This window comes from Pleurodeles waltl, chromosome 3_1, assembly GCF_031143425.1.
Source record: "Pleurodeles waltl isolate 20211129_DDA chromosome 3_1, aPleWal1.hap1.20221129, whole genome shotgun sequence".
NCBI lineage: Eukaryota > Metazoa > Chordata > Amphibia > Caudata > Salamandridae > Pleurodeles > Pleurodeles waltl.
The window spans coordinates 1,907,176,405-1,907,200,786 of record NC_090440.1 but is presented as its reverse complement, the minus strand read 5'-3'; the positions used below and the strand labels follow the sequence as shown (position 1 = coordinate 1,907,200,786).

At 45.9% G+C, this 24,382-nt stretch overlaps 1 protein-coding gene across 1 annotated transcript in view; it reads left to right on the top strand.

Moving 5' to 3' along the window:
* Positions 1-12,125: 12,125 nt before the first annotated feature.
* Positions 12,126-24,382, top strand: part of NDUFB3 (NADH:ubiquinone oxidoreductase subunit B3) — a 58,402-nt gene continuing 46,145 nt past the window's right edge. Inside the window, exon 1 of the mRNA XM_069226081.1 lies at positions 12,126-12,249. The gene's annotated coding sequence lies outside the window, so the exon portion shown is untranslated. The remainder of the gene's footprint in view (positions 12,250-24,382) is intronic.

The window sequence follows — 24,382 nt, the reverse complement described above, 5'->3', positions numbered from 1 at the left end:
GAAAGCTTTTTCACATAAATAAGTGAAGGGGAAAGGAAGTAAACCATAAGGGCTTCTCATCTCTCCCTAGCCTCTCTGTCACATGTACTTCATTTGTTTTATAGCCCCAGCCCTCAAAAATAAGTGCTGGTGCTCAGCACCGGAAACAACAAGAACAAATGAAGCACTGCGTTAGCAATAAGAATGCATTTCTACAAAGCAAACCTTTTTTAGCAGCATAAGGAAAATGAAAGACTAGGAAAAAAACAACTTTCTAATTTGTGCCATGCGGTTTGCATGCAGCTCTCTAATGGCAGTTCACAGCTCACTGTGCTAGATTACGATTATGAACTGCACAGTAACAAAAGAATCTCTGTGACAAAAGCAGTAACCCACTGTGCCATCCACATAAAATTCTGTTCTTTGCATGATACACGTTCTGTGCAGCAGGCATATTAACCATCTGCGCTACCTTTGAGTCAAAACTGCCACTGCACACAACTCCCATCTCTCTTCAGCAGATACATTAATCACTTGAGTTAGCTTGATGGTTTTATTTTTATAGTACAAGGAGCTTTGCAGTGCGTTTAAAAATTCTCAACAAAGGAAGTAATAAATATGAAAACGCGCACGCTCGTGTTTGTCAGAGGCTCCAGCTGGAGAAGTGCCTTCCTCCCAGTCCAGGCCTGCGGACCCCTGGTGAATGTGTCACGGACCCCTGGGGGTCCGCGGACCACAGGTTGGGAACCACTGATCTATGGCATATTCTAGGGCTCGAAAGAATTACACTCATCTTCACAGCACAAGGTAACTCTTATAGGGAGCTTTGGAGCCCATACATCACTTTACTCACAGTGGAGTTCCAAGAGCTCGCGTCCCCATGGTGCTGTGCCTCTTACGTTTAACACATGGGTACTCGTAAACATTTTCCCGGGGGCCACAGAGTTTGGTCTTTGATGTGACTGAGGGCCGCACTGATGGCAGCAGGGTTGGCAGTAAGGTGGGTGTGGGGGAAGCAAAGCATATACTTCTAATGTCTGAATAGCACAAGGTGAAACCATAAACTTGGGAGTAATCACAGCTTCTCCACTTAACCAAACTGTGTGATCCTAAGCAAATGTTTTATTTCACTTTCCCTGCTTTTTGTTCATTATCACATGAGGACCTCGCATGACTTCAGGATGCGTGCTGCACAAAACCTTCTTGTGTTTGATTTAATAAACTATAATATTCTTGTATAATTGAAACCTAGGCCACCCAAAGAGTGCACATAGAGCTGACTTGCTTCTTAGCTCACCAAAAGCATTGTTGTTGGGGTGGGGGATGGAGGAGTGAATGTTTCTACATTCTAGTTAGAAAATTATCACCTTGAAAATATATATTTCTTCAATGCAGAGATATAATCTGGTGTACTAAGGTAAAGTTTCTGCGTGTTAATGAAATACACTTTTTGAATTTTGAGCCGACTAGATCATGCGTTACATTTGTGCTTCGAATATGTCTTTAAAAATGACGGTGTTTCTGATGTTACGTTGTACAGAACACTCTCTGTTATCTCTTTTCTTTACCTTCAACTCACCTTAAATAAATGCTTGCCTGTTTATTTACATTTTTTAAATGTCAGTGCTGAGTCTAGTTAAGAGCAGCCCAGTGCGGTGGGCTGCATGTAAAGGCCAGGAGGGCCGCATGCAGCCCCCGGGCCGTACTATGAGTATCACTGGTTTAACCGATGATGCCACCCCAACACAATCTGCAGCAGTAAAATAGTCTGATCGCCAACAGGTGATGGGGAGCCATAACGTCTGTGCATTATTAGGATGAGTGCTATGGGGAGTGGGTATGAAGGGGGGTGGTTCCTGTTCGGGTTATTGTTGTTGACAAATTAGGTAATTGCAAGGAGTGCTGCAATACTCCATATTTTGCCATTTTTATATTGCAGAAATACAGATAAAGCAATTTGAACCGTAAAAAACATGGTTACCATACTACCCCTCACTCAGCCATCCAGTGCCTTGCAAAAGTACCCAGCAAGATCCTCCAAGGACTGGTGAGAAAGTTTCTGACTGCCCCTGAATTTCAACCTTCACTCTTCTGGGGTGAATCCATACTTTTTACCAAGAGTCAACATCATGGTGGGATACCTCAGCCTGTCCCCCTTCTTCTAGGGCCAGTAGTGCATCCCTTCCATCACCAGGAATATGACTCCATATGCCAGCTCCCCAATTCTCCTGAGGGATCCTGTGCACGTCTAGAGCTACCTCATATCCTTGAAACCACCTGTCTATGTCATCCCCCTTCTTCATGTCAGGCACCACGTCCCTAGGTATGAGGACTCTTTCTTCCACACTTGGCACAGTAGTTTTGCTGCCCCCATCTCTGCTAGACTCTGCCGCCTGTTTAGCCTTCAAGTCCAGCTCCTTGAGACTCAGTTCATGAGCCACAATATTTTTCTTTCTTCCATGGTTCAGCTGCCTCCATGGCAAGTTTCTCTCTGGCTAAGGCCCTTTCAGCCTCAGCTCTTCTCTCCTCTGCAGCCAGTTGGCCCAGCTGCAGCCTCAGGTCTCTCTCAACCTGCCTGTCCTTTAACTCCTCAGGAGACAGGGTTTGGAAGAAGACATTGCTTCTTGCAATGGATCCAGCAAGGGACTCCCTTTTGCTAGGTTGCCTCTCTCCTCTGGAGCCTCTGCAAAGTCATTTTTCTTTCCCCCTTACTTTTTTTCAGTTTTCAGGGCCATTTCTCTCTTGGGCTTCGATTTGGGATCCTCTAGGTAGCACCAGGACTCTGCATGCTCTAGTCCTAAAGCTACAAAGTAGTCCTCCTCCTCAGATTCATCTATTGGTGCTTCTAGCCAGCGTGCGTTCTCTTTTTATAGCCAGCCCCCCTCCTTGCAGAAATCCTTTAGCTCCTTTACAGTGTAGGATAATATGCACATGAAATCCAGAGTTATTCCTATTCATTCCTGGTATCACTGGTGCAACAACCAAACAAAGTCACAAGTGTAGAAGATGAAGCAAGAGTCAAATTTAGAAAAAATTACCAATTGAGAAAAAAGGAGAACTTGTATTGGTCTTTGTATAGAGTTTGTAGTGAAGACTGAGTTACTATATTGTACTGCACAAACACAAGTCCTATCCTCACCGCTGGTCACCAGTGTTAGAAATGGGGACTCTAGTTGGCAGTGGTATACATCCAGTCCAAGTAGGGACCACCACTCTAGTCAAGGTAAGTCAGATACACATTTAGACATTACCTGTGCACACTCTCTGGTAGCTCGGCACACAGCAGTCAGGCTCATCTAAAAAGACAATATTTAAAGTATGGGTGCAACACACACACAGTAACACAGTGAAAACACCACAAAAAGACTCCACGCAGGTTTAGAAAAATAGACAATAATTTTATAAATAAATCAAGGCTAAAACGACAAAAATTCAATGAGTAAAAGTTGAGATATGTAGGTTAGAAGAATAAAATAGTTATATCGCTTCGAAGCAACTAGCTCTTAAGGGTTTAATTGAGGTTGCACTGGACCAGGCCAAAGTCAAAAGTTCAAGCTGACTGCGATGGAGTGCAGACCGGTTACAGGAGCCACACAGGCCTGGGGAACAGATTACCGTGACCCCAGTCACGAACACAAGATGTGAGGATGATGCAGCGGTAGAGTCAAGGGGATGCATAGATTTTTCACATGCATTTATAGCGATGCGTTGGTTTCCAAAGATGTGGGTCGAAGCTGCGAGGCATTGTTTATGAAGCTGATGCGCCGGGTTTTTCCATGCTATCAAAGGGATACGTCGATCTTCCTTCAGCGATAGTGGTGATGTGGTAGTTTTAGTGCTGCATCAATGCCGATGCGCTGAGAGCTGCTTCAAGCAGGCAGAGGATGTGGCAGTCCATGCAGTGGTTCCCGAGGTGCTGCTCAGACCCCAAGTGCAATGTGCCAGTTTCTACTGCTGCAACACCAACCAACACTTCCAGGAGGGAGAAGATGCGTCGATTTCACTGATGCAAGTATTTGGGTCTACTTCCAGTGAACAAGGCATAGGAGCAGGGGTAAAGACTTTGCTATCCCTGACTCCATGGCAACAGGAGGCAACCCACCAAGCCCTTGGAGATCACTTCGGGATGCAAGGCAGAGTCCAACTCTCCTTTGGCAAGCTCAGAGAGCAGCAGGCATCAGTGCACACAGCAGAAAATCAGTCCTTCCAGGTCAGCAGCAGAGTAACAGCCCTTAATGCAGCACAGCAGTTCTTCTGACAAAGTCCAGTTGCAGGTCCAGAAGTGTCTGATTTGGTGGGGGCCAGAGACCCAGCACTTATAACCAGTTGTGCCTTTGATGTGAGGTGGATTCAAAGAAGGGTCTTTGAAGTGCCCAAGTATCCTTTCTTCTTCAGCTCTATATCTATACTATCAGTGGGGGGTAATCAGCCTTTTGTGCAGGGAAAAGCACTGTCAATTCAGGTGTAAGTGTCAGCCCCTTCCTGCCCAGGAAGAGCCATCAGAATGCATATGAGTACTTCGACACACCTAAGCTTCATGTGTTTGTGGCTGTCTAGAGGGAATGCACAAAGTGTAGCTGTCACCCACCTCTTATGTGTAATGGAGACAGGCTGCAGGCACACAGAGCTGTAAGATCAGAGAAATGTCCAGTTTCTAAAATTGGCATTTCTAAAATATTAATGTTAAATCCGACTCTACTAGTAAAGAGGATTTATTATTGCCATTCAAAAGATATGAAATATGACATAGCTACTCCTTCACGATCAGGAATTACATCTTAAAAGTGCATTATGGAATTCCCAATGTTAACCTATGATAGGGGTGGGCCTCACAGTAGTGAAACACAGCGTTGTGAGTTTTTGATTACCAGGACATATAAAACTTAGAAGTACATTTACTACCTTTTAGTTATATAGCACCCTGCCCTTTGGGCTACCTAGGGCCTACTTTGGGTACATTTCTGTATTGAAAGTGGAGTTTAAGCCCTGGTAAGGGGTTTTAAATGCCAAATTGAAGTGGCAGTCAAACTGCACACACAGTCTCTGCAGTAGTAGGCCTGAGACATGTTTATATGGCTGCTACGGTGGGTGGCATAATCAGTGCTTCAGGACCACTAGTAGTATTTAATTTACAGGCCCTGGGTATATGGTATACCACTTAACAAGAGACTTACAAATAATTAAATATGCCAATTGTGTTTAAACCAATGATGCCATGTTTAGGGGAGAAGCATATGCACTTTAGCACTGGTTAGCAGTAGTAAAGTGCTCAGAGCCCTAAAGCCAACAAAAGCAAGGTCAGAAAAGAGGAGCAGGAAGGCATAATGTTTGGGATGACCCTTTAAAGAGGGCCATTTTCCAGCAAATTGTATAGCTGAGAACTCGTTTGTATACTTCTTCACTTCCTAATTGGCTGATTTATTATGACATGTTTTAGTGAAAACTCCTGAGACACATAGGGGGTCATTCCGCAAATGACGGAAGCACCGCCAACAGGCTGGCGGTGCTTCCTAGCCCATTCTGACCGCGGCGTTAAAGCCGCGGTCAGAAAACCGGGGCCGGCGGTTTCCCGCCGGTTTACCCCCGGCTGGGCGAATCCGCCAGGGCAGCGCTGCAAGCAGCGCTGCCTTGGGGATTCTGACCCCCTTCCCGCCAGCCTGTTTCTGGCGGTTTTCACTGTCTGCTAAGCAGACAGTGAAAAGCGCGGCGGGTGCAACTGCACCCGTCGCACCCCCGCAACACCGCCGGCTCCATTCGGAGACGGCTTCTGTGTTGCGGCCCTCATTCCCGCTGGGCCGGCGGGCGCTAACTTGCTTAGCGCCCGCCGGCCCAGCGGGAATGTCTGAATGCGGGAAGCGGTATTTTGGCTGCGTGGCGGCCAAATGGCGCTTCCCGCCTGGCGGGCGGCAACCGCCGCCCGCCAGAGTTAGAATGAGGGCCATAGAGAGTTGTTGTGTTTTTTTGTCTTTGCTGTACTGTTTTAACTCACTGATGAGTATATAACTTAAAGAAATGCAAGCATAATTCTCACCTGAGAGTCCTCAATAGAACTGAAAACCTTCAGAAGAGAAAACCAGGGAATTTAAAATTCTGTTCTAGCACCACTGTGTCTTTCATTACTTCTATTTTGTTGTCCTACAACAAGAAAGGTTTTGTGTGAATCTGAGGGTCACATTTTATTGCTGGTGTTAATAGCTCACCATTATTTTACTGGCATGAATGATATTTTTATGTCAAGGTTTGTAACAACTGGAACATTTGGCATACTCCATACTTGTTTCATCTTTTGAGAATTTGAAAGAGTATATACAAGTGGAAATTACGTCAAAAGTATTTTGGAACTTCCTAAACTAGTCCTTATAAAAACAAACATATTTTATATAAAAATATTAATAAAGATGATTTGACCTAACCCCTATTTTGTAATACTGTCTGCTTCTAGATTTTCTAGAATCTCAGAACAGTAACACATTACTGGTATTTGTTCCTGCTAAATGTAGCAACAATGTATATTTTAGATCGAGTAGATAAGGAAATCCACAATGAAAACCTCTTACACCCCCTTTAAGTGTTCTTTGTAGAAAATTCATACATGGCACAGTTATTGTAGTTACTTACTGTTTTTTATACACATTGGGGATTAACATGATAATCGATAAAGCAGGTAGCTTTATTCATTTCCAGTAGTAATAATAAATAGGTTTACTTAGCCAGTCACCCTTAAATATCAAGTACAGATAATCACTCAATCCCCTACATGTGTAGCTTACAAATTCACCAAACAGCTACCTGTACAATTCCTGAATCCCCATGCAGACACACAAAGACAACAAATAGCAGTCACATAAAGTCTATGAGGGGTCAAGACATATGGCTTCCCACACTTCATGTCAAACAAAGAAACACAAATAGTGACTACCATTGCACAATGGTCCAAGCCACGGAAGTCTTTAAACCTTGGACATGAAACCATATCATGATGTCTGTACACTCACAAAGAGACCATACAACATGAATGCACACATGACGTTGTCAAGGACACCCAGTCATGGACACTCTGTCATACAGCAGCCAGGGCACTGATCTCATAGGCTTCCTTCAACAGGGGTTTCCCCGTCATCCTTAAGTTTATACACTTAAAACACAAAACAAAACAAAAAATTGAATGTTTAACCATACATCACCTCAACTCACAATTCTCTGGCCCAGACCCCAAAACAAAACCCCAGACATTCATATCATGTTTCTATGCTGTATAGCATAGCAAACTCTTACACTTTGTGCATCTTCCACAAGCAACACACATCCCCATAAGGAGAACACGCTACACCACACACAAAGGTGCAGTCCTGAACTCCAAAATGCTCCACACCTAGTTAAACTAGCTAAACAAATTAATATAACCAGATATCAAGCCGAAGAATGCACTTTATCTGCACTCAGTACAACTCCCTCAGAAAAGGTCAAGACATCTGAACACAATGATTGTAGCCTCCAGTAGACAGATATTGAAAATATATTGACACAACAATCAAACACAAGAGCAATACAACCATTGATTCTAACTTTGTCAACAGGTACAGAATTGCTCACCTACAATACAAGAGAGCTCCATCAAATCCTACCATTCATTACCTGACCTATTCAATTTTACTCAAAGTGAATAAAACTTGTGGCCATCATCCACAACACCAGAGGGTACTACAGTTACCCAAATTTTCATTCCACTGGGTACTTCCCTAGCTATACTATCTATTGACATTGCACTTCTCTTCCCCCATACCACACCCATTAGGTACCACCCCATGCAACTTCTCACCCATGAAACTTTTCATACATGGCACAATATTCCCCAACTTTGTACACCGTGGGCTACTCTCCCATGCAGCTTTTCACAACAGGGTACTACACTACCTCAACTTAGCTGACCACGGGGTACGCCCCTGTGCAACTTCTTCCAACAGGAGATTACACTTCTCCAATTTCATTTATTGCAGGGAAAACCTCACATACAAACTTGAGCAACAGGTTGCTAATCTTCCACAACTTTGAGCACTGTGGGTACTCCCACATTCAACTTTGAGCCACAAGGCACTGCCCTTTCCCCAGATAGCATAAAGTGTACTGCACTCATATCTCTTGTGGTGGGGTACTAGTCTTCCCTATATCTGCAACATACTAAACCAGCACATATCTACACAACAACATGCAGATGAGTACTACACTCTCTTCTCCAAACTGCTAACTAGCCTGCTTATGGAGTGGAACGTAAAAGCTCACACTATACTCTGAAAACAAAATATAAGTGGATATCTTAAACTTCCCAACCCATCTTTCAGTAGTAAGCAACAACATACAACAACCACTAACATAAATTGCAATTTCCACAGAGGTATTAACAATAAGGTGTATATGGCACATGTCAACACTCAAGAATCAGCAACCAAACTGTTCCCCAATCTAGTGAACTTCACAGTTAGAGGAAAACAAGGCTTATTGTTTAACGGTAGCAAATATAATAACATTAACTCAATGAATGCCAAATAACTCAGCATCATAGTCTAACATCTAAGTTAGAGAATTGCCAGGCAGGCGATGTTTAGACTTTCCATTACTTTAGGGCACAGTGTATCCTTTAACAACACAAGTTCATTTCTATCTCCAATGTCCTTGGAGATAGCCCTTTTTATCTTTCTAAATTAACCAGGAGGCCTTGGGTAGTCTTTCATCAATGTCTTCAGATGTGTCATAATCAAATATCAGCTTACAACCTTCATAAAGTCTACATAGCCAGTGCCATCTCTCTGACACCCAGGCCTGGAATCCAAGACATTGGTAAAGTTCTCTCATGAGTAGGTTGTGCTGCTATGCCTCCAAACTCCACACCCTCTTCTTCCGACGCTGACTGAGTTGCACTGGAGAAGAACGTCTCCATTAATCTGGTGCTGCACATTGTCTCAAGACCTCTGACTATCGCATAGACCAGAGAGCTAGCAGAGCCACATCACCTCCTCTGGTCACTCCGCACTGAGTGCATAAAATATGCAGAATGGACACAGGCCTCTGCAAAAGCATGATTAGCCTGTGCCGTGGTCTACTTAAATGAGAAAACATTCTGCACACTCACCAATGCTGCTCCTTATGTCACTGTTGAATGTATTACTGTCTGAAGTTCCATGGGCCATATCAGATTTATGCTTTCTGTAAAGGAGATACAGTGCCTCTTCCCACTTTCTCCACAGTACTATCTTCACAGAACTGTCCTTACAACACTGTCTTCATAGCATTGTCACTAAACTTAGAGTTGTACGCTGGGACACTGGCCCCAGTTTATTGTCTGCTCAGCTGGGTAATTGTCCTTACCCACCCTTCTCACTGGGCTTCTCCTGTCTAGCAACCTGAGCGTACAGCACTTCCTGGTGGATGTGAGAGTGGGCAGCCCCAAATTAGTCTTCCATGGTCACAGGTCCATCTTCCTTCTCATGACATGCCTCCTCCCTTGCTAAAATTGGCTTCCAACTGCCACCAGAGTTTTGCTCCATTTTCATGCAGGTGCTTAACAATTCATCCCCAAAATGTGGCATTTGGGGAGCAGGGTCTTCTTACAAGAATTTGGAGCCACTCCGGTAGCAGTTAAGTTATTTTTTCGACATTAGGCCCTTGGGTTACAGCAATAGCAGGTAGGTCCTTGTCAGGGGTCCATTCTCCCTCCAATTCCCTCATCTCCTAGCTTCCACTGCACACCACATATCAGCAGTCTATTAAATCCTTCATTCTAGACACCAGCTTGAATATTTAGGGAATGAGGACACCCTGGATACTAAATGCAGTAAAAATGTATAAGATCACACTACCCTCATAAGCATTGTTGAGCCTCGCATGAGATTAATCTGTGATGTCCTTCACTGGTTCCCCTCCTACTTTTCCAACCAACAAGTTTTTTCACTCGGGCACCTCTGTGTCCTAAAATGTCATTATCACCTTTGGGTTCTCCCAGGCTTCATACTGTCCCCTGTCATCTTCAACTTCTACATGGAGTCACTTGGATCTCCACTCACAGATAACAGCATCAAGAGTCCCCAATACGCCAATGCTACACAACTCTATTTGAAAATCTTCTCTGCGCAGATGTCCAACACTTCAAACACAACCTTTACATCCTCCAGACCTAGATGACCAGCCCAACCAACGCAGAATTCTTATTTGCCAAGGAAAACAAACAGTATAAATCTGGCTCAGTGACATGAACTTTGATGACTTTGAACTCCAACTTTCACTAAACACCAAGTCACTTGGATCACGCTGGACACCAGCCTCACCCTCAAGGAACCCATTGCCAAACACAAAGATAAGCTGGCCTCAGCTCTCTCTTATAAAAAAAAAAACCTGAAACTGTTTCTTTAAGAAAACAACTCAGAACTGCTATTCAAGACCTTGTACTCCCACATCTGGATGGTTGTAACGGCCTGCTCCATGGCCTCTCAGATGTCACTGGCACACAAAGCATCTTAGACACTGAGGCATGTCTCATCCAGGGCTTCAAGTAGTATGATCATATCAACCCCATCCTGAAAAAACTCAATACGCTCCCCTTGCCTGTAAACACCGGCTTCAAAACTAGCTGCATCATTTGCAAAGACAAAAACAACAGATGATGGACGGAATGCAGAACAAATCAAACAATCACCCCCAGTCACAGATCTGGGTTTAATCCATCAGTTTTTTTGCTTGCCATACCATTACAGTTTGGACCCAGCCATATGCAAATCAGTCTTGACCCTGTTCCCCATGGGAACAGTCCAGCCCGAACTGGCAGACCAGGTCTTCCCTGGACCAGAAGCAAGCATCCTGGGACCGATTTCAGGGAATCACCCTTTATCAGCCAGGCTAGCTTGAATCTGGTGGCATAGCAAGCACGGGACCCACGTCGGGGCATACCCTTCCCACTTGGGGCGACAAATGCAAAAACAACAGATGATGGACGGAATGCAGAACAAATCAAACATTCATCCCCAGTCACAGATCTGGGTTTAATCCATCATAAACAGCACCATTGGTTTTCTTGCAGACAAAATCACCATCCCTGGCACACACACAGCCAGGACCGCATCAGACTGCAGACTAAGAGGTGCAAAGAAGAAAAAAAAGACAGCAGGCATTTTCCATCTGCAGCACAACATCTCCGTGTCCTGTATCCATCAACACTTCCCCAAAACTGCTCAAATTTAAAAAACAGTTAAAGACTCCCTTCTTTAAAGAACACTATATCGCAATGCACTAACCCGGTTGCCACTTTTCTCAGATTAAAATACTGACCGTTTGTTTCTGTTATAAGGTTCTGCAAAGGCCTGGAGATGACACTTACATAAAACTTTATATAGAATTGTCTGTATTTTAAAGGTAAATCTTGGACTGGATTAGCACATCACGAATGGACCTGGGATATTTGCCAGAGCTGATTTCAAAGTGCTTTTGTATTATATTTTACTGTTTTGAATATATAGTTAATGATAAGAGGTAAAAACAGCTTTAGGTGATTTTCCACATTTTGGAATATTGAAATACTGGTCTTGCAGGTTAAAAATAGACGGCCAGGTGGCAACTCAGTCCTCAAAACCAGCACTTCTACCACTTGTAGACGTTATGATTATCTTTGACCCTGTACAGTGCTCCAAAGTCTTTGGATACACCACACCCACAATAACCCTAAAATGTAACACAGCAAATCCACAACAAAAACAAGACCAATGATACAAAAACGTCTGAACAGCACTTTTACGTGCAGTTGTGCCAGCCGTCTCTCGATTTCAAACTCCATATGGAAAGTGGCCAGATAGAGAGCCCGTGCAATTTCGCAAACGTCAGACAATCAAGCAAAGCGTATTTGACATTTTAATTAAATAATTAATTCATGGTTGACATTGCATTTCACACCCAGAGCACCATGGAACCCGTAGAACGTTTAATTAAAAAGAAAATACGCTTACTACTATTAGAAGCCGAGAAGGTTAGTTTTTTAATTTCAATCTTTAATCATCTGAAGAATCATTTGGCAGTATAGTTATTTAATTATTTAATATGTAGTAGAATTTTGTAGTTTAAAATGGTACTCAGCGGCATTCCAATATGGCCGCCTCATTCACGCGGTTACACAACGCGTCCCAGGGCCTGAATCCACGCCTCCCTTTTCACGCTGCACTTAGTTAGGTGACAGCTTCCGGTTCCTCTGGTGGAGTTGAAAGTCTTCTGTGGAGGAGGTCACACCACTGGGTAAATATTCGTGGAGTGTGGATTTGAGTTTGGGTGGCTCATAAGAAGCACATAGAAGGGGGCGATCACATAGGGGGCGTGTGCAGGCTGGCTGTCGTTTTTAGTGCTGCGGTCACACGAAGGACATGTTGAGCGTGACGGTAGGGTGACACCTGGCATTAAGGCAAATTCTGGACAGGACTGTAAAAAATTCAGGACAAAGGGTCAACATTCAGGACAAAAATTCAAGAAAAAACGTCAGTTTTACAGACACACGCAAGAGAGGTCATGCCTCACTATGTTGTCAGTGCATTTGTTTACTCTTTTTTAACCTAGCACTATTTATTCACTGTGGACCTTTTGTGATTGCCTCCTGGTATGCTACATTCAGGTGTCACATTACGTCCTTGTTCAGTAGTAATTTAATGACCTTCAGTACTACGGCAAGGCCATCACCCCTACCCACAGGGGCGTAGGAGACACAACATTTCTGGGGGGGACAGGGACAACCTTGAGGTGGGCCCCCTGCACAAAGTTTGCACCCAGAAGGGTTGCCGTGGGGGGAGGAGGGGGGTGTTGGGAAGAGGCATCGCTTTCAGTCGAGTCCTGCGTGGCCTGCAATTCCCTGGCTGCTGGGCCCCTGGCTGCCTATTAGGCAGCGACAAGCTCTGTGCTGCTGTTCGCCTGTGTGAAGTCCTAAGAGGCATGTACTGCCTGCTGGGCGCAGTGCTTCCTGTCGATTCCTGTGCTGCCTCCAATGCACTGTGCTGCCTGTTGGGAGCTTTCTTTCTAGTCGGGCTGTGTCAGTCTCTGGCCTCCCGCCTGCCTGTGAAGGTCAGTAAGGCCTATGATTGCTGCTGGGTCCTTGGCTGACAGTCAAGTGGCAGTCTCTGTGCTGCCGCCTTCCTGTGAACTGCTGTGCTGTCTGACAGGGCCGGCCTTAGTGCTGGTGGTGCCCTGTGCGACATTGTTTGTTGGCGCCCCGCAGTGACCACCTCTGCCACGGATTCTCTCATTACAATCCATCACAACTCTCTCTCAGATGCATTTCATTCGTTTTATAGCACCATTCAATTTGTTGTAAAGGTATGAGTAGTAAAGACACGGTCGTTGTTGAGACCGCAGTGTTAAGGCATGCATAATATAGGCATGTGTTGTTCCATCATTCAGCCCTCATACCAGTCTAGGGTGTCAAAGCACTTTATATCACACAGACATTACGCAGAGACATTCATCATATATGTGTAAATCAGTGTATATCAGTGTATATGAAATGTTACATAGGACAGAGGACTACAAGGTGTAGGTGTCATAGGTCATCCATAATGGTAGCAGGTATAGTTTAAGAGTGCTTTATCTGGAGAAGCGCAAACTCGGAATTTAAAACATAACACCATGGTTGGGGGCTCTCTTTAATATTAAGAATTGATTTACGCTCAAATTAACTTGTTTTGCAACATTAAGTTAATGAAAAAGTGGGGGGAAATCATAACGCTCTAATCTATACCTTGATGTTTGCATGCAGCTCTTTGATGAGTTCATTGCTCACTGTTCTATCTTCAGTTTTAATTTATAAATAGCAGGGGACAAAAAAGAAGTTGGCTCTCTGATGTAGGAAGCTGGCCTGGTGTGTGGTGAGTACCTATGGTATTATCACCTTATACCAGGTCAAGGTATCCCCTTATTAGTTAAGTGTAGACAGTGTCTGTAGCTGTGGATGAGCAGCCAAGACTTATCTACGACACATGCAAAGATCATGCAGTACCACTGTAGTCACACAACACTTACACACATGAAAGAAACACGTGTTACGAAAATAAAGGTACCACAAACACTAAAAAACTAGATAGGCAATACCCCAATAGGATGTAAGTAGCACACTGTTAATATGTACAGTAGCAATCAGAAATTGGCACAAAAAGCATGGAAAGGCAAGGACCTACCGACTCCAAAGTTGGACAGCTGGTAGAGATGAACAAGGAGACCACTCCAGACTACCACCCCTAATGCAGGATCCACGCAGCTCAGGAGGAGAGGACATCCACGCAGCCTGTCATTGTTGCAGTTGATGCCTGCGGATGCAGGTAAGTGACTTCTTCACTCCAAGGAATTTTCCGTCTTTCTTCTCATGCAGACATCGGAGGAAGCACAGCTGGGCAAATGTTGCAGTTGCTGGAAGGAGCCGGAGAAGCAATGTTGCAGGGCGAAGTCGTTGCTGGAGCTGCAGATTGTAGGTTCCTGTGAAGTCCAGTTGCAGTTCCAGTGGCCAGAAGTCAAAGTAAAGTCCTGCTGGAATCTTGCACATTGAATCTGAGGACCCACCCATGAGGGAAACCCTAAATAGCCCAGAAAGGGGGATTGGTCACCTAGCAGGGTGACCACTTAAGATGGGGCTGTGACATCACCTGCCTGACCTGGCCACTCAGATGCTCACAGATGGCAGATTCAAGTGGCCACCTGTAGGAGCTCCAGGTACCACCCCTGGGGTGGTGATGGACAGGGGAGTGGTTACGCCCATTTCAATTGTCCAGTTTCGCACCAGAGTAGGGGCTGAGGTCCCTGAACTGGTACAGACTGGTTTATGCAAGGAGGGCACTAAATGTGCCATTCAGAGCATACCAGTAGCTTGGCGAGGCTACCCCTCCCAAGCCTTGTAACACCTATTTCCAAAGGGAGAGGGTGTTGCCTCCCTCTTCCAAAGGAAATCCTTTGTTCTGCCTTCCTGGGCATGAGCTGCTCAACAGCAGGAGGGCAGAAATCTAAGGAGCCCCCAAAGTGCATGGAATCATACAGTCAATACTGACAATAGGATTGGCGTATGATTCTGACATGTTTGTTACCAAACATGCCCAGGTTTCGGAGTTGCCATTATGGAGCTGGACATAGGTGGTGACCTATGTCCAGTACACGTGTAAAATGGCGTCCACGCACTCACGAGGTCCAGGAAAATGGAGCTTGAGTTTGTAGGGGCACCTCTGCTCCTGCAGAGATGCCCTCACACACAGGTACTTGCACCCTGCCCTCTGGGCTAGGACGGCCTGCCATAGGGGTGACTTACAGTGACTTGGTGCAGTGACCTGAAGTGAAAGGGTGCAAGCACCTTTTCACGCAGGCTGCAATGACAGGCCTGCAGACACAGTTTACATGGGCTCCTATGGGTGGCATAATACATGCTGCAGCCCCTGGGGAAGCCCTGATCTCCCAATGCCCTGGGTACCATATACTAGGGAATTATAAGGGGCACCAGTACGCCAAATGTGGGGTGTGTGTGGTCCAAGCAACCAAATGTAATGGGAGAGAGCACTGGGGTCCTGGTTAGCAGGATCCCAGTGAACACAGTCAAAACATACTGACAACAGACAAAAAGTGGGGCAACCATGCCAAAAAGAGGGTACTTTCCTGCATCTGACAAAAGCAGTAACCCACTGACCTATTCACATTATATACACTTTGTGATCTGCATGTAGACGTTCTTTGTAGCAGGCATAGTAACCCTGTACGTTATGATGAGTCAAAACTCTGACTAGACAAAACTTCAATCTATCTCCAGGAACACCATTAATCACCAGAATTATCTTGAGATTTTTATTGTTGCCTGAAACTGTTGCTGGCAAGGAACACCCAGCAGGTGCTTTTAAAGTCACAATATACTTGCAAACGCAGCATCCCCATCTTAAGTCAGCACCTAGTGCAGCGGCACCGGTTGCATCGCCCTAGAGCTGGCCCTGATGCCTTACTAGCACTGTACATATCTCAGGCCATCTGGTTCTTCCTGGGACCCATGCTGTGTGCTAGTCTCTCTGTCGTCTATCCAGCAGTGACAGGCTCTGTTCCACCACAGCCTGTGAAGTCCTGTAAAGCCTGTGAGCTGCCACAGTGCCGGCTTCGCATCCACAGGCCATTGGCAGGAAATGAGATTTACAGACAGCCCTTGGACTTTAGAGCGGGCTTTCGCAAATACCAGGAAGGCTTAGGGAGAGACAGGGGACTAAAATGTTGGAGGGAGGGCTGGATGTCAACTTAGGGGACAATAATTAGCACTGGGGCAGGCAAGCTGGAGAAAGAGGAGAGAAGAGAGTGAGACGGAGGAGACAGAAAGGGGGGCCCTAACAAACATTGGCACACAGGGTGCCACTAGCGCGCTAAAGCCTGCCCTGCTCATATCTCACAGTAACTCAACAATACTGTTTTTAGAAAGGGAGATACTCTGCAACACAGCACTGTATTTAAAAAGAAAGGGAGTTATTTGGCAATACTTTATTTAATTACCCAAACCTCCTTATCTTCTCATGTCTTGCTGCTGTCTTCAGGGTTCGATTTTCAAGGGAAGGGAAGGGTAGGGCTCAGGAGGGACGGGATGCAGACAGCAACCAACAAAGGGCCTCTCGTCTCCCTTTGTTCTCAGAAGTGTAAGAAGCTGTGGCGGCAAGGTGAGAAAGAATCCCTTGTGTGCTGCAGCACAACAAAAGGGAGGAGGGCAAGTGTCCTGGAGGCAGGTCACAGGTCAAGTGCAGGGCCAGTATAGGTAGAGCTTTCATGCGCTAATGGCCCTGTGAAATACAGAAGAGAAGGGAAAATTCTTCTGTCCCCTCGTCCCCCCCACCCTTGTCCCCCATGTCCCCCCTACTTCAACATCTTGGGGGACATATCCCCCGCGTCCCCCACACTTCCTACGCCCATGCCTATTCAAATCTACCCGATCTTTCCTGAAGAGAAAGTAACAGCAACATTTTGATTATGTTTCTGAACATTTTAAAACCCCTGGCAAACAGTTTGGGAAACATTAAGGTAATTAACCTTATGCTAGTATAAACAAATTGAACAAAAACATCTGGCTTACCCCAACCGCCCATGGACTTTCAACCTAATTTTTTTTTTAAAGAGGCAGGGCAGATGGTGTGGGCGACAGTCTCACACCTAATGTCAGGATGTGATGTACCCATAACTTGTCTGTAGTCTCACTGCACTAGACTGTATGACTGGGACTCTACGTTTATCTCAGAAATGGGAGCCCGGACTACCAATCAACGATAATAAAAGAGGAGGATGAAATTGAGATTAAATGGGAGATCCACGGCAAGTAATTCAAAGGGTTGTTGCTAAAAACTGGATGAATAAAGAAGAGAAGAACAAGGTGGGACAATTCCTAAAATCAGACAAGATGGGTCCACCAAGACTATTCGAAGGTACTGGGTACCTGGGGAGTTGTCTCTGCACACAGGAGCAAAACAGAAGGGGCACTGTCAAGTGGTTGAACAAGCAACACCCATCCACCTTGGCAAACTCTTCTGGTGCAATGGTCCGCTGCTAGTGCTTTTGAAGGGTGAGCAGGGGCCAGACCCCTTGCAAGGCTGTGCAAGGCAATTGGCCTCTTTGTCCTTGCCTTTATATGGTTTTGAAATTGAGCAACAGCCAAACTAGAGTTCTGGGTTATCCCTAAGTGTCAAGTACACATAGAATCTTCAAAATATTTGGGATGTAAATTGCACAAACAAAATTTTCTAATTTTAAAATGTAATTAGTGTTTCTTTAACATATGGCACTGTTTTCGCGTTCATATACAATTAGATCTCAGATTGAACTGGGAACCAGTTACCTTTTGATACCCAGTGATTAATATCGACCATTCTTACACTGATTTTCAGGATGAAAATCTCGGCAGAGCGAACGGTCCCTCCAAGCCCAGTTTGCTTTTTGGTCCTCTCTTCTGCTTTCTGTAAAGGCCACGTGGCACTAGTGAAGATGGTGTGCTACCCCAATGATAGTATTATTTTGCAAACCTTCCCCTGCTCGTCCTTCATTCCTTCTTCAGACAGGCCACACATCTGATTTGGTCACTGTGGTGCCATCGGGAGCTCGTTCCACTCTAAAGCTAACTGTGACTGCGGGAAGATTAGGTCTTCTGGACTTAGAATGCTATTATTCAGCTGCACAGGTCCAATGGGTGGCACGCTGGCTTTCTGCCCATCTCCCTGCATGAGATGGGGTTTATCAGTAAAAACTTTTAAGGAGGGCTTAATGCACTGCTCATTGTTTCCTACTGACCATTCTACGGATCACCACCCGGGGTTAACATGCATGGCTTTCTCTTGCCTTGCTAGAACCTGTAAACTCACTGACACAAAGAAACCCTATGCTCCTGCACTACCTTTGCTAAGCCTTCCCACTCGCACAGGATGGCTGTGCTCAGAGCAACTCCATCAGTGGCATGTTGCAGGTGTCTTAAAATTGGGGACTTTGTTTCTGAACAGTGAGCTACAAAATTTCCAAACCCTTGTGGCACGCTACCATCTTCACCCCAGTCAACTCCTTACTTACAAACACCTTAAATAATCATTAAATGCCCTATTTCATGTCTGCCACCTAGCACTAACCCTACAAGAGGTGTGCCAGAAGCTCTGTACCATAGGAAATGGTGGCAAACTGATAGAATGGGTGTACAGACCTATCCTGCAACATGGAAACCACTCCAGGTCTTCTCATCATACTACCTGGGTGATTGATGTAGCCAAACCTCTGCAAGATATGGACTAAAATACTGGACTTTCCCCACAAAGTATCCCACAGCTGTCACTTTAGGTAAATTCATAGTGCTTCCTTGTGAATGCATTCTGCTCGTTGCTTGCCATTGACCTTGTGGTTTGTAACTCACAATTTGTTGCTTTCAATTTGCTGGCTTTATTTGTTTTAGGCTATGCAGCTTGAATTCATCCCTTCCCTTGCCAAGACCTTATTTACAGTATCCTGCTGAGTGCTCCCTTTCTGTAAACAGGCCTATAAGTCTTGTTCTTATGTCATCACATTTGCTGTGCATTCAAAGAACAAAGTCAAATGTCAGGCTCTGTCTTCGGTGGGAACTTAGTGTTTACTTTCCTTTCTCTGACTTCAAAGTGAGAGGATTTATGCGACAATCTTGCTGAATACTGGGGTTAGGAAAGAGTTTTTTTCTATCACATGACAACATTTAAATAAACTTCAGAATATATCGGAATTAGAAGTACAAATCAAGCACATTTTTGTTAATTCTGAACTGTGCTGGAAACAAATACCTTTTACATGATTAAAACAAATCATTGCATTAGGTGATGCAATTTCCACACATCATCGTCTGTGCACAGTATAGTTTGATTTGAAAAACTGTATATCTGTGCAAATGTAATGGTCATTTCAATCAAAAATGTGTTGTCTGTAATGGCAGTGTGTTAGCATATCATCCATACTGCACTCCACTCTGCACCACTACACACCACTGCACCCTACTCTGTATTACTCTACTTTACTCCACTCCATGCCACTGCACTCTTCTCCATTTGGAACCACTCCAGATTATGCCACTGCACTCTATGCTACTTCACACTATGCCTCTCTACTCTCCTCTGTACCACTCTACTCTATGCCACTGCACTTTACGCCTCTCTACACCACTGCGCTCTGCTCGTCTGCACGCCATACCACTCCAATCTAAGCAACACCAATCTAGTCCGCACAACTCCACTCTCTGCCACTCTGCAACACTACACTGTATGCCACTGCACTCTAAGCAAATACACTCTATGCTAATGCACTTTACTCTGTAACACTCAACTCTATACCCCTGCACTCTACATCAATACACTGTACATCACTCTAATCTACTCTGCACCTCTATGCCACGGCACTCTACACTACTTTACTCTATGCCATCACACTCTATGCCACTTTATGCAACTCCACTCTAACCTGCACCTCTCCACTCTAAGCCACCTCACTCTACTGTGAAATAATCTAATTTATGCCACTGCACTCTGTGCCACTGCATTCTATTCCACTGCACTCTACCCTGCACCTCTCCACTCTATGCAACTGCACTCTACTCTGAAACAATCTATTCTATGCCACTGTACTCTATACCACTCTGACCACTGCACTCTAGTACAATGCACTCTACACCACTGCAAGCTGACACTCTGCAACACTGCACTGGCCGCCACTATACTCTACACCACTCTGCTCTATACTACTGCATTCTGCACCAATATACTCTATTCCACTGCATTCTATGCCACTCTACTCTGCCCAATGCCACTCTATGCAACTGCACTCTACACCAGTGCACCCTAAACAACTGCACTGTATGCCACTGCCCTTTACTCTGCACCACTGTACTCTATGCCACTGTTCTCTGTACCACTCTACACCACTGCACTGACACTTTACTCTGCACTCTACACCACTCTACTCTATGGCACTGCACTCTAGGCACTATACTCTACACCACTGCACTCTATGCCACATGAGTCTACTCTGCACTCTATGATACTGCACCACTCTGCATTACTGCACTCTCTGCTACTCTATTGTATGCCACTGCACTCCACTGCACTCTATGTAACTCTACCCCATGCCACTCTATGCCACTGCACTCTGCGCCAATGCACTCTAAACAACTGCACTGTACGCCACTGCCCTCTACTCTGTACCACTGTACTCTGCGCCACTGCTCTCTGTGCCACTCTACTCCACTCTACATCACTGCACTGACACTCTACTCTGCAGCGTTGCACTCTCCACCACTGTACTATACACCAATGTACTATGTACTACTGCATTCTATGCCACTGCACTCTATGTCATTCTACTCTGCATTACTCCACTCTACAGCACTTTGCTCTACTCTGCACCACTCTACACTATGCCACTGCACTCCCTGCAACATGAGTCTACTCTGCGATCTATGCCACTGCACCACTCTATACTACTGCTCTCTCTGCCACTCTACTCTGTCCCATGGCACTCCATGCCACTGCACTCTACGCTAACGCACTCTAAACAACTGCACTGTACTTTGCACATCTGGGCTCTACGCCACTGCTCCTATGCTACTCTACTCCACTCCACACCACTATGCCACTAACTTTAAGCCATGCTGAACAGCAGCTACTCTGGTGTATAACATGGCTAATGGCTAAAACACATTAGCAAAGCCAATAACTCTTTCGCAGATGAGACCTATTACTTTGCCAATGTTTGTTAGTACTATGAGGTACCAAAGTACCTGAAAGAACTGCGAAAAATACAATTACATCATAATAAAGGCTGCTACAAAATACGCAAATACATTTTGGTTAAATAAAAAAAAGTGCTTCTCAAATACAGATTTGAATAATATACAGTTTATACCTAGTACTAAAAAAAATGTATAACACTCCATTAACCTCTTCTGTGCCTTGGACGAGATGATCTCGTCCAAGGCTACAGTTCCCCTGTGCCTTGGACGAGATCATCTCGTCCATGGCACAGGGGAACTTGGGGGCGCGCTAGCGCGCCCCCGTGCACCCCCCTTCCCCCCCCAAGTCGGGGATGGAAGGGGAAGACCTTCCCCTTCCACCCCCGACCCCCCCCACCCCCCCTGTGACTTCAGCGCGCGCGCTGATGTGTCACAGGGGCCTCCCTCGTCGCGCTGGAAGCTCTGCTTCCAGCGCGATTGAAAAAGAAATGCAAAAGCATTTCTTTTTCAATCACTTGGGAGGCCCGGAGGGGCTTCAAAGGGAAGGAAAAGTATTTCCTTCCCTTTGAAGTCCCTCCGAGGGTTTCAAAAGCCGGATTGCTTGCAATCCGGCTTTTGAAACCCCACTAGACACCAGGGATTTTTTTTTTTTTCTTAGAAATTGACAAAAGGGAGCGACCCCTTGGGCAAGGGTCGCTCCCAGGGGGGGCATTTTTTTGAAAAGGCCTTTTCTGCCCCCACTGGGGGCAGAAACCTCTAGGCACCAGGGACCATTTTTTTTTTTTTTTTTTTCATTTTTTTTTATTGAGGTGGGGAGCGACCCCTTAGGCAAGGGTCGTTCCCCTTGGGGGAAAATTATATTTTGGCCATTTCTGCCCCCCTTGGGGGCAGATTGGCCTATTTTGATGAGGCCAATCTGCCCCCAAGGGGGGTAGAAACCACTAGACACCAGGGATTTTTTTTTTTTTTTATTGTTATTGACAAAAGGGAGCGACCCCTTGGGCAAGGGTCGCTCCCAGGGGGGCATATTTTCGGGAAGGCCTTTTCTGCCCCCCCTTGGGGCAGATCGGCCTACTATTAGGCCGATCTGACCCCAGAAACCTCTAGGCACCAGGGACCATTTTTTTTTTTTGGTGGGGAGCGACCCCTTAGGCAAGGGTCGCTCCCAATGGGGGAAAATTATATTTTGCCCATTTCTGCCCCCCTTGGGGGCAGATTGGCCTATTTTGATGAGGCCAATCTGCCCCCAAGGGGGTTAGAAACCACTAGACACCAGGGAGTTTTTTCTTTGCGTGAATTTCACGCAAAGGGAGCGACCACTTAGGCAAGAGTCGCTCCCTGGGGGTGAGGGGAATTTATTTTAGGCCATTTCTGCCCCCCCTGGGGGCAGATCGGCCTATTATTAGGCCGATCTGCCCCCAGGGGGGGAAGAAACCTCTAGGCGCCAGGGCAAATTTTTTTTTTGTGTTTTTTTTTTTGTTGTTGTTTTTTTTTTTTTTAGAGATGGGGAGCGACCCATCAGGCAAGGGTCGCTCCCCTGGGGGGCAAATTGTATTTAGACCATTTCTGCCCCCCTGGGGGCAGATTGGCCGATTTTAGGTCAATCTGCCCCCAAGGGGGCAGAAACCACTAGGCACCGGGGATTTGTTTTTTGGCGCCAATGTCACGCAGGGGGAGCGACCCCGTAGGCAAGGGTCGCTCCCGGGGGGGGGGGGGTGAGGGTTGGGGGGGGCAAATTTATTTTAGGCCATTTCTGCCCCCCCGGGGGACAGATCGGCCTATTATTAGGCCGAACTGCCCCCGGGGGGGGGGCAGAACACTCTAGGCGCCAGGGCAATTTTTTTTTGGTGTTTTTTTTTTTTGTTGTTTCTTTTTTTAGAGATGGGGAGCGACCCATCAGGCAAGGGTCGCTCCCCTGGGGGGGCAAATTGTATTTAGACCATTTCTGCCCCCCTGGGGGCAGATTGGCCAATTTTAGGTCAATCTGCCTCCAAGGGGGCAGAAATCACTAGGCACCGGGGATTTGTTTTTTGGCGCCAATGTCACGCAGGGGGAGCGACCCCGTAGGCAAGGGTCGCTCCCGGGGGGGGGGGGGGGCAAATTTATTTTAGGCCATTTCTGCCCCCCCGGGGGACAGATCGGCCTATTATTAGGCCGAACTGCCCCCGGGGGGGGGGGCAGAACACTCTAGGCACCAGGGCAATTTTTTTTTTTTTTTTTTTTTTTTTTGTTGTTTCTTTTTTTAGAGATGGGGAGCGACCCATCAGGCAAAAGTCGCTCCCCTGGGGGACAAATTGTATTTAGGCCATTTCTGCCCCCCTTGGGGGCAGATTGGCTGAGTTTAGGTCAACCTGCCCCCAAGGGGGCAGAAACCACTAGGCACCTGGGATTTGTTTTTTGGTGCCAATGTCACGCAGGGGGAGCGACCCCGTAGGCAAGGGTCGCTCCCGGCGGGGGAGGGTGGGGGTTGGGGGGGCAAATTTATTTTAGGGCATTTCTGCCCCCCCCCCCTGGGGCCGGCTGAGCTACAGGCCAAACACCACAGGTAGGCACCTTGCAAAAAACACCTCTGTTTTCTGTGAAAAAATATGTTGTGTCCACGTTGTGTTTTGGGCCATTTCCTTTTGTGGGCGCTAGGCCTACCCACAGAAGTGATGTACCATTTTTATCGAGAGACTTAGGGGAACGCTGGGTGGAAGGAAATTTGTGGCTCCTCTCAGATTCCAGAACTTTCTGTCACCGAAATGAGAGGAAAAAGTGTTTTTTGGGCCAAATTTTGATGTTTGCAAAGGATTCTGGGTAACATAACCTGGTCAGAGCCCCGCAAGTCACCCCATCTTGGATTCCCCTGGGTTTCTAGTTTTCAAAAATGCACTGGTTTGCTAGGTTTCCTCAGGTGTCGGCTGAGCTACAGGCCAAAATCCACAGGTAGGCACTGCTTTTTATAAAAAAATGTGATGTGTCCACGTTGTGTTTTGGGCCCTTTCCTTTCGTGGGCGCTAGTCCTACCCACACAAGTGAGGTATCATTTTTATCGGGAGACTTGGGGGAACGCTGGGTAGAAGGAAATTTGTGGCTCCTCTCAGATTCCAGAACTTTCTGCCACAGAAATGTGAGGGACATGTGTTTTTTTAGCCAAATTTTGAGGTTTGCAAAGGATTCTGGGTA